The sequence below is a fragment of the Protopterus annectens genome, chromosome 1.part2 (assembly GCF_019279795.1).
Source record: "Protopterus annectens isolate FY-2018-M chromosome 1.part2, PAN1.0, whole genome shotgun sequence".
In the NCBI taxonomy this organism is placed as follows: Eukaryota; Metazoa; Chordata; order Ceratodontiformes; family Protopteridae; genus Protopterus; species Protopterus annectens.
Genome location: NC_056727.1, coordinates 316,201,344 through 316,216,507, shown reverse-complemented (window position 1 = coordinate 316,216,507; position 15,164 = coordinate 316,201,344). Strand labels below are relative to the sequence as shown.

The 15,164-nt window shown below is 42.0% G+C and overlaps 1 protein-coding gene across 1 annotated transcript in view; it reads left to right on the top strand.

Annotated features, from left to right (window-relative positions):
- Window positions 1-15,164, top strand: part of SPTLC3 (serine palmitoyltransferase long chain base subunit 3) — a 1,995,977-nt gene that overhangs the window by 842,086 nt on the left and 1,138,727 nt on the right. The gene's annotated exons all lie outside the window — the stretch shown is intronic.

Here is a 15,164-nt window from a genome sequence, read left to right as displayed (position 1 = left end):
GGTGCCGGGCGGAGTTCGCTGGACTTTTTCGGCGATAAATTTGCTTATACCATGCCGTCGGATCTTCTGACCGCAAACTCCCAAAAAGCGAAAAGACCGGGACCGACATCCTCGGCCCGTGTCGACTACCGACTCCACGCCAAAACCTAGCGCGAGTGCTCCGGTTCCCTCTGAGACGGTCTCTCCACCGCTCCGAACCGAAGACACCACATTACCGACGACTCCGATTCCAGACATTACTCTGACGCCAGTTATAGATTTTCCTCCGGATACCGAAACCGAGGAAATGCCCGAGACCATTGCTGTAGACAAGGTCATTCCTGCACGTGGAGCTGCCAGGCCCCCTATGGCCATGTCTATTAAGGCCTACACTAGGGCTAAGGCAGCCAGCAAAACAAAACATATTACTCCTAGAGCCTTACCTCAGCCGACTCCGGAGACACAAATTATGTCCATGGCTGCTGATTTAATTTCCATGATTAGAGGTTCGCAGACCCATCCTGAGAGAGCATCCCAGCCTCCTCCTGATAAAAGGCCCCGGGTTGAACCCTCTGACCCTACACCTTCAGATGAAGACTCTGAGGGCTCTGTCCACTCCGATAGCCAGGAAGAGCTCTTCCAGACCTATGAGGACTCTAATGCAGAAGATTCCATACCTTCGGCCTCCCCTCCTGAGGATATTTCCTTTGGGGAAGTTCTACACACCATGAGGGAACATTTCAAGTGGCAGGGCCAGGAATATTCTGATTCCAGGAAACGCCTTCGGACTTTCCTTAAGAAGCCTCAGCACAGGCCCTTAGCTATTCCTCCTGTACTTGATGTTCTGGATGATTTGTACTCTGATTCTAGTGCTACCCCTGATACTCTCCCTCCTGCACCAGCAAAGCCAGACAGGTATTACAGGGTCCCAGAAACTCATTCCCATTTATTTAGGGCCCATACTGTTGATTTGGAAACTATTTCACAGGGGCCTAAAGGAGTTTCAGCCTCCACCTCAAAAAATCCTTTGCCCTCCAACAGGGAAGCAAGGTCATTAGAGAGATGGGGTAAAAAGGTTTACACTTCCACTACTTTATCTATGAGAGCTTTAAATTGCCTTTTCCATATGTTCCAATATCAGGATTATCTCTTAGAAGATTTACAAAAAACACTAGCTTCTCCTGATCCTTTAGACAGGAAGACTTTGCAGGAAGCTGTACATAACACTCAGCAAGTAAGCAATCACTTCCTGCAGTGTGGATATGATGCACTGGAAGCTTCATGTAGGGCAGCTATGACAGGGGCAGTGATGAGAAGACATGCTTGGTTAAAAGATCAACCTCTACTAGATCATGTAAAAGCAAAACTTCTGGATGCACCTCTGGAAAAGAACAAGCTTTTGGTGCAAATGCTAAGGATGTGTTAAAGACCATCGAAGAAAAGGCAAAATCAGTTCAAACTGTAAAGGATTTCCTCCAGGTTCAACCCCCCAGATTCAGTAGGAATTGGCCTTCAAAAAACTGGTCCTTTCCTAATCCAGAAAAGTTTCATAGGGGTAAGAACAGACGCGGCCGAGGAAGAGGCCAATACAGAGGCCCTTACAGGGGACGTCAATGGCAGCCAGGAAACCAAAGAGGTGACGCAGGGGTTTCTCCTGCCCAACAACCACAATCCCAATGACTTTCCTCTACTACCGCCTACCAGGGAACAACTAGAAGCTCCCCTGGGTGGGAAATTATCTCTGTTTGCAAAAAACTGGCACAGACTGACAAAGGACAAATGGATTTTAGACATTGTAGACCGAGGGTACAGGTTTCATTTCCATACCTTACCAAGGAAACAAGGCATACCAAATCTACCACAACATCAAAGGGTAGAGGCTATCAAGCAAATCTCTCTGCTAACTCAAATGAAAGCAATAGAAAGAGTTCCACAACAAGAACAAGAACAGGGGTTTTACTCAAGACTGTTCCTTGTTCCAAGAAAAGAAACTCAATGGAGACCAATACTGGACTTGTCCGCATTAAACACCTTTCTCATAGTACCAAAGTTCAAAATGCTGACTGTACAGCAACTCCTTCCCATGCTGGGAAAGGGGTCGTGGCTGATCACTCTGGACCTCAAGGAGGCATACCTGCATGTCCCTATCAGACACAGTTGCAGAAGATACCTCAGATTTCTTGCAGGGCCAGAGCATTATCAATTCTCAGCATTGCCATTTGGCTTATCTGCTGCGCCCAGAGTGTTTACAAAATGCCTGGCTTCAGTAATTGCTCATTGAAGGCTCCAGGGTATACAAATCTACCCGTACCTGGACGACTGCCTCATACAAGCGGACGACAAATTGATGTTGACAAAAAATCTGGAATATGTCATACGATTACTTCAAGCTGTGGGATACACAGTCAACTTCCAAAAGTCAAGACTGCAGCCATCCCAGCAAATAATCTTCTTAGGAGCCAAACTAGACACAGCCTCTCAAATGGCTTACCTGATAGAAGACAAGCAAGAGAAGTTAACTCAGTACTTCAAAGGTTTAGCAAAACTCACCCAGATGACTGCAGGGAGATTCCTACAGGCCCTGGGTTACATGGCATCCTGCATTCTACTGGTTCCATTAGCAAAACTACACATGAGAAAGCTTCAGTGGTACCTAAAAAGCGTTTGGTCTCAGCACAACAACAACTTGGAGACAATCATACCACTCATTCCATGCTTACAAAAGGAATTCCAATGGTGGGCTTCGGTGAGCCAGGAAAACACAGGTTTGTCATTCAAAAAACCACAGATAACACAGACCATGACTACAGACGCCTCAGACCTCGGATGGGGGGCGCACATGGAAGGCAGGTGTATACAAGGACAATGGTCTCCAAAGGAAACACATCTGCATATAAATCAAAAGGAAATGCTGGCAGTAATGCATGCTATCAAGGCTTTTCAAAACCAACTCCAGCAAGGACACTTAATGATACGGACAGACAACACCACTGTGATGTGGTACATAAACAAGCAGGGGGGCACTCACTCTTACCCCCTTTGCAGACTGACAATGCAGCTTTGGGAGAAATCACTGAGTCTAAACATCCAGTTGCAATCACAGTTTGTTCCAGGAAAAGACAATGTGTTGGCGGACAGCCTAAGCAGGAATTTCACAGATCCACACGAGTGGAGGTTGCATCCGAAGGCTTTCAGACAACTCACTTCGACATGGGGCAAGCCAGAAGTGGACCTATTTGCCTCTCACCTCAATCATCTACTACCAAAATTTTGCACAAGGACATACCATCCAAAGGCTTGGAAAATATATGCTCTTTCATTCAACTGGAGCTCCCTAGCAATCTATGCATTCCCACCTCTGCCACTGATGACCTCAGTATTACTAAAGATCAAAGCAGAGAAGCCCAAGGGGATATTAATAGCTCCGGATTGGCCAAGACAACACTGGTACCCACTACTGCGGGGCATATGTCACACCAGGAGGTGGGCCCTCCCTCAGTGGCCTCTACTTTTGACTCAGCACAATTTCGAAACACTGCATCCAAACCTTCAGACTCTGCAGCTAACAGCCTGGGAGATCCCATAAATGAATTCAACTTAAGTTCAGCGGATACTAACAGAGGCTCGAAGACCGTCCACCAGAAAGGTTTACTTAGCAAAGTGGAAAAGATTCAGCAATTGGAATACCAGCAAAGGGCATGATGCATCATTACTGAACATTCCACTTATCTTGGAATATTTGGCAGATATGTTACAGAGTGGCCTCTCATATTCTTCAATAAAAATACATGCATCAGCTATTTCAGCTAGATACAACACTGATCCTCCTGTTTTTTCTCACCCCTTACTAAGACAATTCCTCAGGGGAATCAAGAACATTAAGCCACCAAGAAAGGCCCCAGTGCCAGCCTGGGACCTCAATTTTGTCTTAGAAAAACTGACTCTACCTCCTTTTGAGCCAGCAGCTTCAGTTGACTTGCAATTTCTCTCATGGAAAACAGCCTTCCTGTTGGCAATTACCTCAGCAAGAAGGGTTTTGGAACTACAGGCCCTAATGGCAATACCACCCTTTATCATTTTCCACAGAGACAGGGTTTCATTAAGGACCAACCCTACCTTTATGCCAAAGGTGATATCTAGGGTTTCTCTAAATCAAGCCATTCATCTGCCTGCCTTCTTTCCCAATCCCGAGAACAAGGGGGAAAGGCTTTTACATACCTTGGACATTCATAGACAACTTCGATACTACCTGGACAGAACAAAGGCCAGTAGGAAGTCTGAACAGCTTTTTGTAGCTTACGCCCCTGCAGTCCAAGGAAAAGCAATTTCAAAACAGACTATTTCTAAATGGATTGGACATTGCATCAGATTCTGTTATTCCTTTCATGGAAAGACTGTTCCAGCCTATGTCAGACCGCATTCCACCAGAGCTACAGCCACCTCTACAGCATTTTTAAGAGGGGTGCCTACAAAGGACATTCTAGAAGCTGCTACATGGAGCTCCGTGCATACATTCTCAAAACACTACAATCTCCCCCTATATTCCAGATCCAGAGCAGGCTTTGCTTCGGCAGTCCTGCAGGGTCTGATTGCCACACCTTCTCTTTCCTAGAGCATACCTCCTCCTCCAGCTAAGCTATGGTATTCTACCCACATGTTATGACTGCAGTTGCATTCTTGAAGGACATAGTACAGTTTTGTACCTACCATAAATGTAGATGTCCGAGAGACATGCAACTGCAGTCGGGTTTTCCCTCCCTCCATATCCCTCTATGCCTAGGGTCCACTCCTATCCCCCCCACTCTTAGCTGGGGATATCTGTTATGGTGTATTTGTTTTATTACTCATGTATTTGTTTGCAATCCTGTTTATGTCTAACAATTTGATTACAGCCTTCCTTGGAGGGCACCTGGCATCTGGGGCAAGAAACACTGAAGAAAATGGCGTCGGCTGATGCTTATGTACTCCAGCCGCTCTGACGGAGAGAAATGCGACATCAGCCGACGTCGGACCCAGACTTTGGAATCCGGCCGACCGAGGGCTGCCTGAGGCAGGACAACCCACATGTTATGACTGCAGTTGCATGTCTCTCGGACATCTACATTTATGGTAGGTACAAAACTGTACTTTTGGCTGTACTGTGAGAATAAAGGGAGTCCCCATGAAAGTTCTGGGAGTGGCTAACCTTTAGCATAAGTTTTTTAGAAGATCCGAGGGATCTGGGATTAGTGCTAGTTTCGACTAAGCTGGAGATGGCAGGGCAGTTTCTAGGTTGATGGACTGTTTTGTGGGCTAAGGTAAGTTGATTGAGAGATAAAAGGTTGGGGATGTCTAGCCAGTTAAGCTGTGAGAGATCTGAGCAGTGGTGAGATCTGTGTGGATGGTTAGAGGCAAAGTTGGCAATTTTATTGTAATTTGATTCTAGTATGTTGAGGTCTGTTTTACGCAGGTTAGTGAATATGAGGGAACTATACAGGAGGGTGGATAGCAGGTTTATTAGAAGATTCAAGGGATCTGGGATTAGTAGTAGATTCGACTAAGCTGGAGATGGCAGGGCAGTTGCTAGGCTGCTGGACTACTTTGTGGGCTAAGGTAAGTTGATTGAGAGATAAATGGTTGGGGGATCTCTAGCCAGTTAAGCTGTGAGAGATCTGAGCAGTGGTGAGATATGTGTGGATGGTTAGAGGCAAACTTGGCAATTTTATTGTAGCATAATTCTAGGTTGTTGAGGTCTGTTTTACACAGGTCAGTGAATATGAGGGAACCGTATAGGAGGGTGGATAGCAGGTGAGACCTCGCAGTAGCTTGCCTGGCATTTGGAGTTAGGTATGGTTTGGCCCTGTAAAGGGCGCCCAGTTTAATATGGCTGTTTTTGATCGTCAGAGTGATACGTTTATCAAATGTTAGATTATCATCAATAGTAACACTGAAAAGTTTTGTTTGGTCAGTGGGTACTATCTTGGTTCCATTTGAGTAGATGTTTGTGAGAGGGGAGTGGAAAGGTCTGGGTATTTTTTTCTGAAAAATATTACTTTAGTTTTCTTGGGGTTCAGTATGAGTTGGTGATCAGGGAGGTATTATTCAATGTCCTGAAAAGAAGTTTGCATTTTTAATTGAAGTTCCTGAGGAGAGGTGGCTGAGCAGATAAGAGTAGCAACATCTGTGTACTGAACTATGGAGGCTAGCTGGGTAGCAGAACTGAGGTTGTTCGTGAATATGATAAAGAGAAGCGGGCCATGTGTTGAACCTTGGGGTACCCCTATGGAGATGAGAAGTAGAGGGGAGAGTGCGTTTTCCCATTTTGCAGTTGATGATTGGAGAGAGAGCTATGGAACCAAGTTAGGGATGATGAACTGAGGCCATAGGAAGACAGTTTATTTAGTAGTATCTCATGGGATACAGTGTCAAAGGCTTTGGATATATCAAGAAAGATGGATGAAGCAAGCTGGCCTTCATGAGATGATGAATGGTGTTAGTGAAAGTTAGTAGGGCAGTGCTGGTATTATGTTTGGGTCTAAAGCCATGTTGAGAACAGGTAAGTAGTTTATTAGTAAGGGAATAGTTGATGAATTGGTTGTGAATGCATTTTTCTAATATTTTAGCAAGGGAAAAGGATTGCTATGGGGCGAAAGTTAATTAGTTCTTTGGAGGGTCCACTTTTGTGCAGTAGTATGATATGAGATATTTTCCATAGAAGTGTGACATGTTTTTCTGTTATGGAGTGATTAATCAATATTGATCTGGGGTAGGCAATTGAAGGAGTGGCAAGCTTTAGGAATTCATTTGGAAGTTTGTCTGCAGCAGTACACCATGGTTTAAGTTTGGATAAGAGAGTTTTTATGTAATTAGTTTGAATGGGTTTCAAAGTGAAGGGGTTGGGATTTTCTAGGGCTGGGATGGGAACTGTAAGTGGCTGGGATTGTTGGTTGTCTAGTAGGGAGGTGACGCTTTTTATGAAGTGGGAGTTGAATTGTGTTGCAATAGGGTTTGAGATTTTTAAGGTGACTGGGGGTGGGGTAGGGGTATGACTGGGACTGAGTAGATAATTGATGGATTGCCAGAACTTTTGGGGATTGTTTTGGTGTTTCTTTTGATAGGATTGGATGAACATTTGTCTTTTTTGATTTGTCTCTTTGCTAGGTTTCTTAGTTGCTGATAAGTTAAGAAGTCAACTTTGTCTTTGGATGTATGGTAAGCTAACCAGGTTCTATCTCTGCACTTCAGTAATAGTTTGGTGTCATGGGTTAGCCAAGGGAGGGGCTTAGATTTCATGTGCAGTTTCCTAGTGGGAGCAAGGTTAAGTATTTTAAGGAAAGTGTTGTTGAAGTACTGAACTGCTAAGTCTAAATGTAGGTGTTTAAGTGGTGTCCAGTCACATTGTTGGAGTAGCAGATTAAAAGTATTGTGGGAGAAGTGTTTCTTACTAAAGATGCATTTATAAGAGATGTTACCTTGGCTATTCATGTGTTTCCTGTGTAGAAAGGCTGGAGAATGGTCTCTAAGGGAGTCTGGTAGGCAACCGGCTAAATAACTTAGGCTAGGTTTGTTAGTTGAGATCCAGTCTAATGTAGACTGGTTCTTGGAGTGTTTGTCTGTACGAGTTGGACAGATAATGGGTTTGGGTGAAGTTGAACAGATTTAGAAAGTTGGAGGGGTTATTGGATGAGCAGGTTCGCCAGTCCAAGTTAAAGTCACCAAGTACAATTGTTTCTTGGTTGAATTTGGTAGATGCCCAAGAAAGTAAACGTTCTATGATGGGAAGGTTAATTCCTGGAGGGAGATGGCTATGATAGTTATTGCTTTGTTAGAGTTGATTTCTAGGTGAGTAGTTAGTATTTCAGAGTTGGGTAGGTCAAGAGGGGTATAGTTTAGTTGAACAACTTTAAAGTTGTCTTTAAAAATAACAGTGACATCACCAACTATTTTTTTTTAATCTATGCAGTCCAGTTATGTTATAGCTAGTTGTGACAATTTCACTATCATTAATGTGGGGTTTTAACCAGATTTCTGTTATAACAGCTATATCTGGTGAGTAGGTGGCTAGGGTGGCATGGAATTCACTGTTTTTCTTATGATGCTATGGAGATTGAAGTTTGTTATGAGCAGGTCAGTGTTAGAGGTTTTTGGAAGGGGGGTAGGGATGTGGGTGTATGTCAGACTGAGTGTACTTAGCTGGAGTGGGACATGGAGGGGGTTGTAGGTGCTAAGTAATGTTATTAATGGGACCTGGATTGGGGTAAATGTCATCTTGAAGTTTAATATGTGTAATAGAGTGTAATAGAAGCAGTCAACGTTTGTCAGTTATTTTGTGGAATTTAGAATCTGGGGAAGTAGGATGTTTGGTATGTAAATGTTGGAGAGGTGATAGGAGTGTGGTTGTGTGATTATAGTTTTGTGGGATAATGTTGCTGTAGGTGTGGGATTGAGAGAGTATGGTGGATAGAGGTAGGGTTGGTGAGTGGATGTAACTGATTTGGCATGAGAGGTGGATGTGTATGTGAGGTAAAGAAAGAGGAGTAGAAAAGTATGGGTAATTATGGTGTAGCTGAAGTGCATGGTGTAGAGGTGGGGGTGGTGGAGTATAGTGAGGGGGTGGAGTGAGTAGGTGGGGTCAGAGAGAATATTGGATAGATGGGTACGGATTGGGTGAGTGGAGGTAGGTGGTGTGGTTTGGTTAGGTATAAATCAGAGGTAATTGGGGGTGGGTGGGAATGGAGGTAGGTAAGAGAGCGGAGTGAGCCCGAGCGGAGCGGGTTGGAGCAAGGGGGACTCAAAGTGCCAGAAATAATCAGTAACCTAGAAAGCTATAAGAGTAGCTTTAATGTGGTGTAGGTGGGATGAAAACTACCAGTAAGCTGGGTTGTTATAAAATAGCTTCTGCTAGAGCAGTTTGAGCTTAAATGATACTATAACCATGGGGCAAACCTTACTACAAGACAGTGTGGTGGGATAAAAAGGGAATAGCTAAAAAGGATTTAAGACAGATAGGGCGATAGAGGACCAAGTAATGGAGTGAGTATGGCAGATAAACCAGAGCAGAAAGTCAGGGTAGTAGTGGAAAGTAATGAGTGCAGCATTTCATAGGTAGGAGGGCAGGGTGGGAGGTTAGGGGATAGACCGGACTGTAGAGAGAGCTCAGCGTTCTATAGGGAGGCTATTGGGAGGGCTAGCAGTTGAGCTGGGAAAAGTTGACACAGGGAAAAGATAAGTTCTAGAGTTGTTACGTGCAGACCCTTGGTGCAGTGATGTATGGGTCGCCACATGCACATAGATTCACTGTTTATAACATTTAACTGAACATTCTCTTAGCAGTCATCTGGTTCTCTGTACACACCTTCACAGAGCGAATGCCTTTTCTAGATCAATTTTTTGCCAGATCTGTACTCAGGAAATTTAGGAGATTGGTAGACATCTATCTCCCCTGTCTACTCTATCACCCATCAGTATTGGAGTACTGCAACAGTGACCCAAGGAAGGACATAGTACAGCTGTGTAAGAACTTATCATAACAGTAGATGTCCTGATCGCTGTTGTAATATTGTATCCCTCCCTCCTTCTCCCATGTTGTTTGTACTAATCTCTATGCACCCCATTGACTCTGGAGAGGTTGTTCTCTCTCCTTCTTTAAGATGACCTTGTTTTCTCTGCAGACTCAGGCTTCTGTCAGGTCTGCTGGCTGTAGATAGTCTGAGCATCATCTGTTTCATCTGCTAATGTACCTCTACACCTGCAGGCTTAGGTCTTATACCAGACATACAAGTGTACAGACGTTTTTTGGATTTGGTATGCCGGCCAGATGTCAGCTTACCTTGGCAAGATAACCCATCAGTACTGTAACAGTGATCAGTAGGACCTCTGCTGTTATGGCAAGTTCTTACACAACTGTACTTTCTCACTTAAACATGGGTAGTGGTAGGTACCCTTAGTCACAGAACTAATGGGATTTGGGAGAGGTAGTATAGGGAATTTTATGAGTCAAGATACCTGCATCTGTACAGTGCATGTTTCAGCTCAGTTGTACAAGTCCAGCATCCTGCTAAAATGCCTTATTTAATGGAAACAATTACAGCAAGAATGATCTCAACAGAGCACACCACCCACTTACAGTATACATTATTTTGCCACCGTAGCAGGCAGTCTCCAAAAAAGAATCTGGATTCACATGTTTTGCTACCAGAAGGAAACCAATCTAATTTAATAGCATGCCACTAGCTCAGCAATAAAGCTGTGTGGGCTGTATCAATATACTTAATATTAAGCAATTCATGCAAAAGTCATTTAGCCCTGCGTTTCTAGCTTCATATTAGTAAAGTCAGAACTTGTATTTATCTGGTAGCAATTGGATCACTTAGCTTGGTGTGTAGCTTTTCATAGCAAATGAGACCATTTCTGTTTGGAATTTATTTCTCTGATGTCAAGGTGACACCAGTGGCCTGTGGCTGATTAAATCTGTTGATGACTGCAGATTCTCCAAGAGGGCCTAACATGCATGAATAGATGGTGCCTGGATCGGAGCTTTAAACTAAGTGCCAAGGAGTGCAGCATTATGTCCTTCAGCAAAACAAAACAAAAAACTAACAAAAAAAAAATGCATCCATTCACTTAACACATAGGTGATACCTCACTGAAAACTAACTCATTCGTATGTGGCCACTTTCATCGATAATAAACTATTCTTTGATTGTCATGTATGCAGTTTAATTTCAAAATGTTTTATCTTACCAGATACCATTAGGGCTATATTTTTAAAATCCAAAAAACGTTATCATTCCTGTTTTCTACTCCCTCATCAGTTACATAACAGAGTGTAATGTCCCTTTGGTAAATTTTTGTGTAAGCATATGAGTGTCCTGTCCTGACTGCAGCATTTCTTCACCAAGACAATCAAGGGCATGTCTTCCTTGAGCTACACTGATCACCACAAAGCACTTTTTCCTCACTCTTTTTTTTCTACTTCCTACAGACTGTTGAGAGGGGGCCTCACTCTGGCCTACAGAGCCTTAAATGATCCAATCCTGTGTGACCTCCACTCATCCACAAAACAAATAACATCCTAAACACGTTTAAGACATCTAAATTTCTACCAAAATGTCAATATGATATGCTAGTGAAGTAGATATCTCTGTCAAAGAATCCCTCTTGTGCAGAATAGATTTCCATTAGATGTAAAACAGAGTTGCTAACTGACCTTGTTTAAACATAACATGGATGAATGAATGGTTAGTCATAAATACAACACAGATCTGGCTCCTCAAGCCCTCATTGAAAGGCACTATAGTTGAATATTAAATACATCCTGAGTCTGTCAAGCCCTCAGTGAAGAGTGTAACTGGGTATTAATTATCCATGTCTGTGGGTATTCACAATTTGGAATGTTCCTCTGGATTAGTAGCCTAGTATTAACATATGAAGAGTGTCTATAGCATAATGAATAAAGGTTCAATGCTTCCATTCTGTCTTGGTAGCTCAATGTCTTTAAGCCCATGATCTTCTTAGTTAGAACCCCCTGGGGTCTTTCTAGTTATCTGATATATCTGTTAAGGTACATGCTGAGGAGGTATTGTACTCAGTAACTGGTCTACTCAATTATGAATATAAGTGAACAGTGTCCTGTTTAGAACTTAATGATATGCCCTTCTCAATTAGCTGTACTAGGTATAATGGTTTTCTTTTTCTTAGCCTCTTATCAGTGGTAATGTTAGGTTTTGACTAGCAATACACATCTCAAGTTGTATTTCAATATAGGATAGCTATTTGTATTACACATGAAGGTATATCATGAGCAAACTTGAGAGATATCTAGCACTTATTTCACACAGTGTAAAAACTGCTTCGTGCTCACAGAAAATGCAAAGCTTTGTGTCATGACCATAAGTATCTCTTGAGAGTTGTGCATATACCCAGGATATTGAGGCTAAACTATCAGTATCTTTCCCACCCTATGTGTATGTATGAACGTGTACTGTTATATATGCTGAAATTCTGAACAGTATGCTGATGAAAACCTTAGCTGTGTCACCAAAAAATTATAAAAGCAACAAAACCAGTAGCTCATACATGTAACATGTTGCACAGATGTCCCACTCACCACAATAAATGAAATTTACAGAGTCACAATACCATGGTAATAGTGAATCTCAATCACAACAAAATACTTGGAGTTAACATACTGACCTAAGCTAGACCTGAAAGTCCATAAAGCAGATACTGTGACCTAACAACCCCCCCAAAACATCTTAATAATTGGTGACTTCTCTGTAAATAAAATGGTCACATACTTACTGGACTTTATAAGCAGACATCTCAGTTTAAATAGGATTAATAATAATTTTCAGATGGTAGTTCATGTCAGAGTGTGCTGTCTAATAAGGTCTTCCTTTCACATATGGGAAAATGAAATGGCCTAACAAGAATAGGAAAATGTGCTTAGAAAAATCCTCCACTTAGTTCATATAGTACCTGAATGTAATGACAGAATGCTAGAGTTTAGTCAGTGGCTAAAGTCATGGTGTCATTGTTAGGGGATACATTGCTTGTTCAGCCTGGAGTGAGATCTACAGTCAGTTCCCATATCTCCCAGGAGAGTACAAACACTCAAATGTACATTTTCCATCCCCAAGTGCCTTTTTAGACTTCCTCAAGTTCCAGGACAAAAAAGATACACAAGATAAAAATCATATGCAAAAGTGGCTGTGCTACATACTCTACAGTACTGTGGGTGATATTATTTCTTAGAGAATGACAGCATCTGTTCCTTAACTATAACATAGCTTAAAGATCAAAATGCATATCACAAATGTTATGGTGTACTTCGTTTCATTGTTATACCACCACCTGTCCCACTAGATATGTATCAGTCTTTCTACAAGCATGCCAATAAAGAGAATACATGAAAACAACTCAAGACTGGAAATTGCTTATACAGTAATTATTAAGAACAATGCTGGATATCATATCTTAGGAATTTACGTACCAGACACTGTCTGTATCCTCTGCAGAGCATGGGGATTTCTAGGATAATCTTTAAAGTAAAAACTACATAAAAATGCATTCCATAGGAAGGAGTTTACTATCCAGATACTGAATGGTTAAACTACTCATCATCAGAGAAATAAACCCAGGTATTGTTTGACTATATGAATGACAATTATTTGGCAAACAGTATGAAGTAATGCTGTATCTAGGAAATCATACTGACAAACCTAAGGTCTTTCTGCTCACTACCAATGGTTATACCTTTTGTAATTAACATAGATCGTGATGCCATCAACTTTAACCCACAAATAAAATTAGAGTCAGTTATGAGTAGATCATCCTTTAATAGACTTCGCCAATAAAAATTATGGTGCATTATATCACATACTTACCAAAACAGACAAATCTGTAAGGAATCCTATCAATGAGTTCTATGATGTTCTTAACTCTTGCATTTATGAACACTTGCTGGTAAGGCAAAGATAGACAGGGCTGTGATGAAAGAAGGTACTGCCAGCACAGCTAACTGGAATTTTGTAAATAATTGTATGCCATTTGTGAATATCAAACTGATTTATACAAGATGCTTGTGTTATAACTGTATTAGAAATTTGTCATACAAGATGCTGGTATTACAAATGTATTAGAACTGTATGTCGTGTATGTCAAACTGATTTGTACAGAAGTTTGTGTTAAAAAGGTATTTGTAATATGCTTGTGTTTGAAATGTATCCACTGGGGGCCTTACTGGAGAGAAGAGAAATGTACGTGCACTATTGCAACTGTTTAAATCTTTGTTTTAACAGAGGAAACTGGAGCTCAGGAGGTTAACCTCAGTCCATCAAACTTAAAAAAAAAAAAAAAAAAAAAAAAAAAAAAAAACTGAAATTAAATCAGTTTATAGGCTAGGCCATAAAGATGCTATCTCACAGGTTTCAGTGCAGCCAGAGACACAAAGCCTGTACTAGGAAGCTTTCTGTATTGTCTTTGGGGTGAACTAATTACTACTCTGAAGTGTGGAGGTATGCAATTGTTTCATGACTTCCAGCACCTACCACAGATCTGAGAAAAAGCCCTTGTTTGTGTATTTTTACAAGTAGGTGCTAAGTCCTGCCAGCTTCCAGCAATGGGGGGGGGGGGGTTGCAGGGGAATTAGAAATCATATGACCAGAAGTGATGTCATTCTTCAAGCTAACTCAAAAGTAATATTTTAGATATTATTTTGAGAAGTCTCTTAGTGACAAAGCATTCTATATTCTGTCTTGGGCCTGGCAACAAGAAGAACCAGTCACCACATCATCTGCCTTGCTCTGTTTAGTAAGTTATTAAGGAAAAGTGATTCTCTTAGATTCAGTCAGGAATGTAGTGAAGCTTAGTTTAGATATTGTTTTTTTCTTTATTTTTCTGAGCCTGTCCTTCAATGTTATTTTAAATATTTCCTGTGATTTGAACTCTGTCACTGTGAATATACACTTCAAATGTTTTTGCTTTTTATTAAATATGCTTACACCTTTCATTGTGGCTGATTTTTGTAGATATATTTAAATTTTGATAGTACTTGCATATTTATTTGGTGACACTGTGTGGGCCACTCCTAATAGCCTTTCTCTTGGTCAGACTATGATTTGTATTAATATTCATTTCACTCGGTGTATTGGGTACCCTTGGAAGAGCCTTAAGGTAGCTGGCAGAAGTGTCTGTTGGTATTCATAACTATCTTATAGTCTGGGCAGAAGGAGGCATAACCAGTAGACCTGTGCCAGCCTTTCCCAGGTGTGTCTGTGTGTGTGTAAATGTAAATCAAACCTCAAATAGTGTGTGCATGTCAGCTACTTGGGCAGAGACACAAAGCACTGGTTGGACAGAGAGGGTGCTGGAGGCCTTTGCTTGGACGCTCACATGCAATCTCGACTCTATAGCTGTGCCAGTGGGGATTCTTATGGGGGATCTGGGAGAAGCCAGCCCCAGACTGACTGTGGTCTCTGTGTGCTCTTAAGGGAAATTGCACTTGATGCGGAGAGATGCATCTGGAAATAATGTGTGTGTACTTGTTATCCTCCCAGTGAACGTCCCCACTGGTGAGGATTGAGGCTGCTTGATTACTGGCCCAGAGGTGGAGGGTCTTCACATATTGGTTGGCAGTGGTGGGATTATCCACATCACATATTGGCTGGCAGTGGTGGAATCACCACATCACATGTTGGGATTTA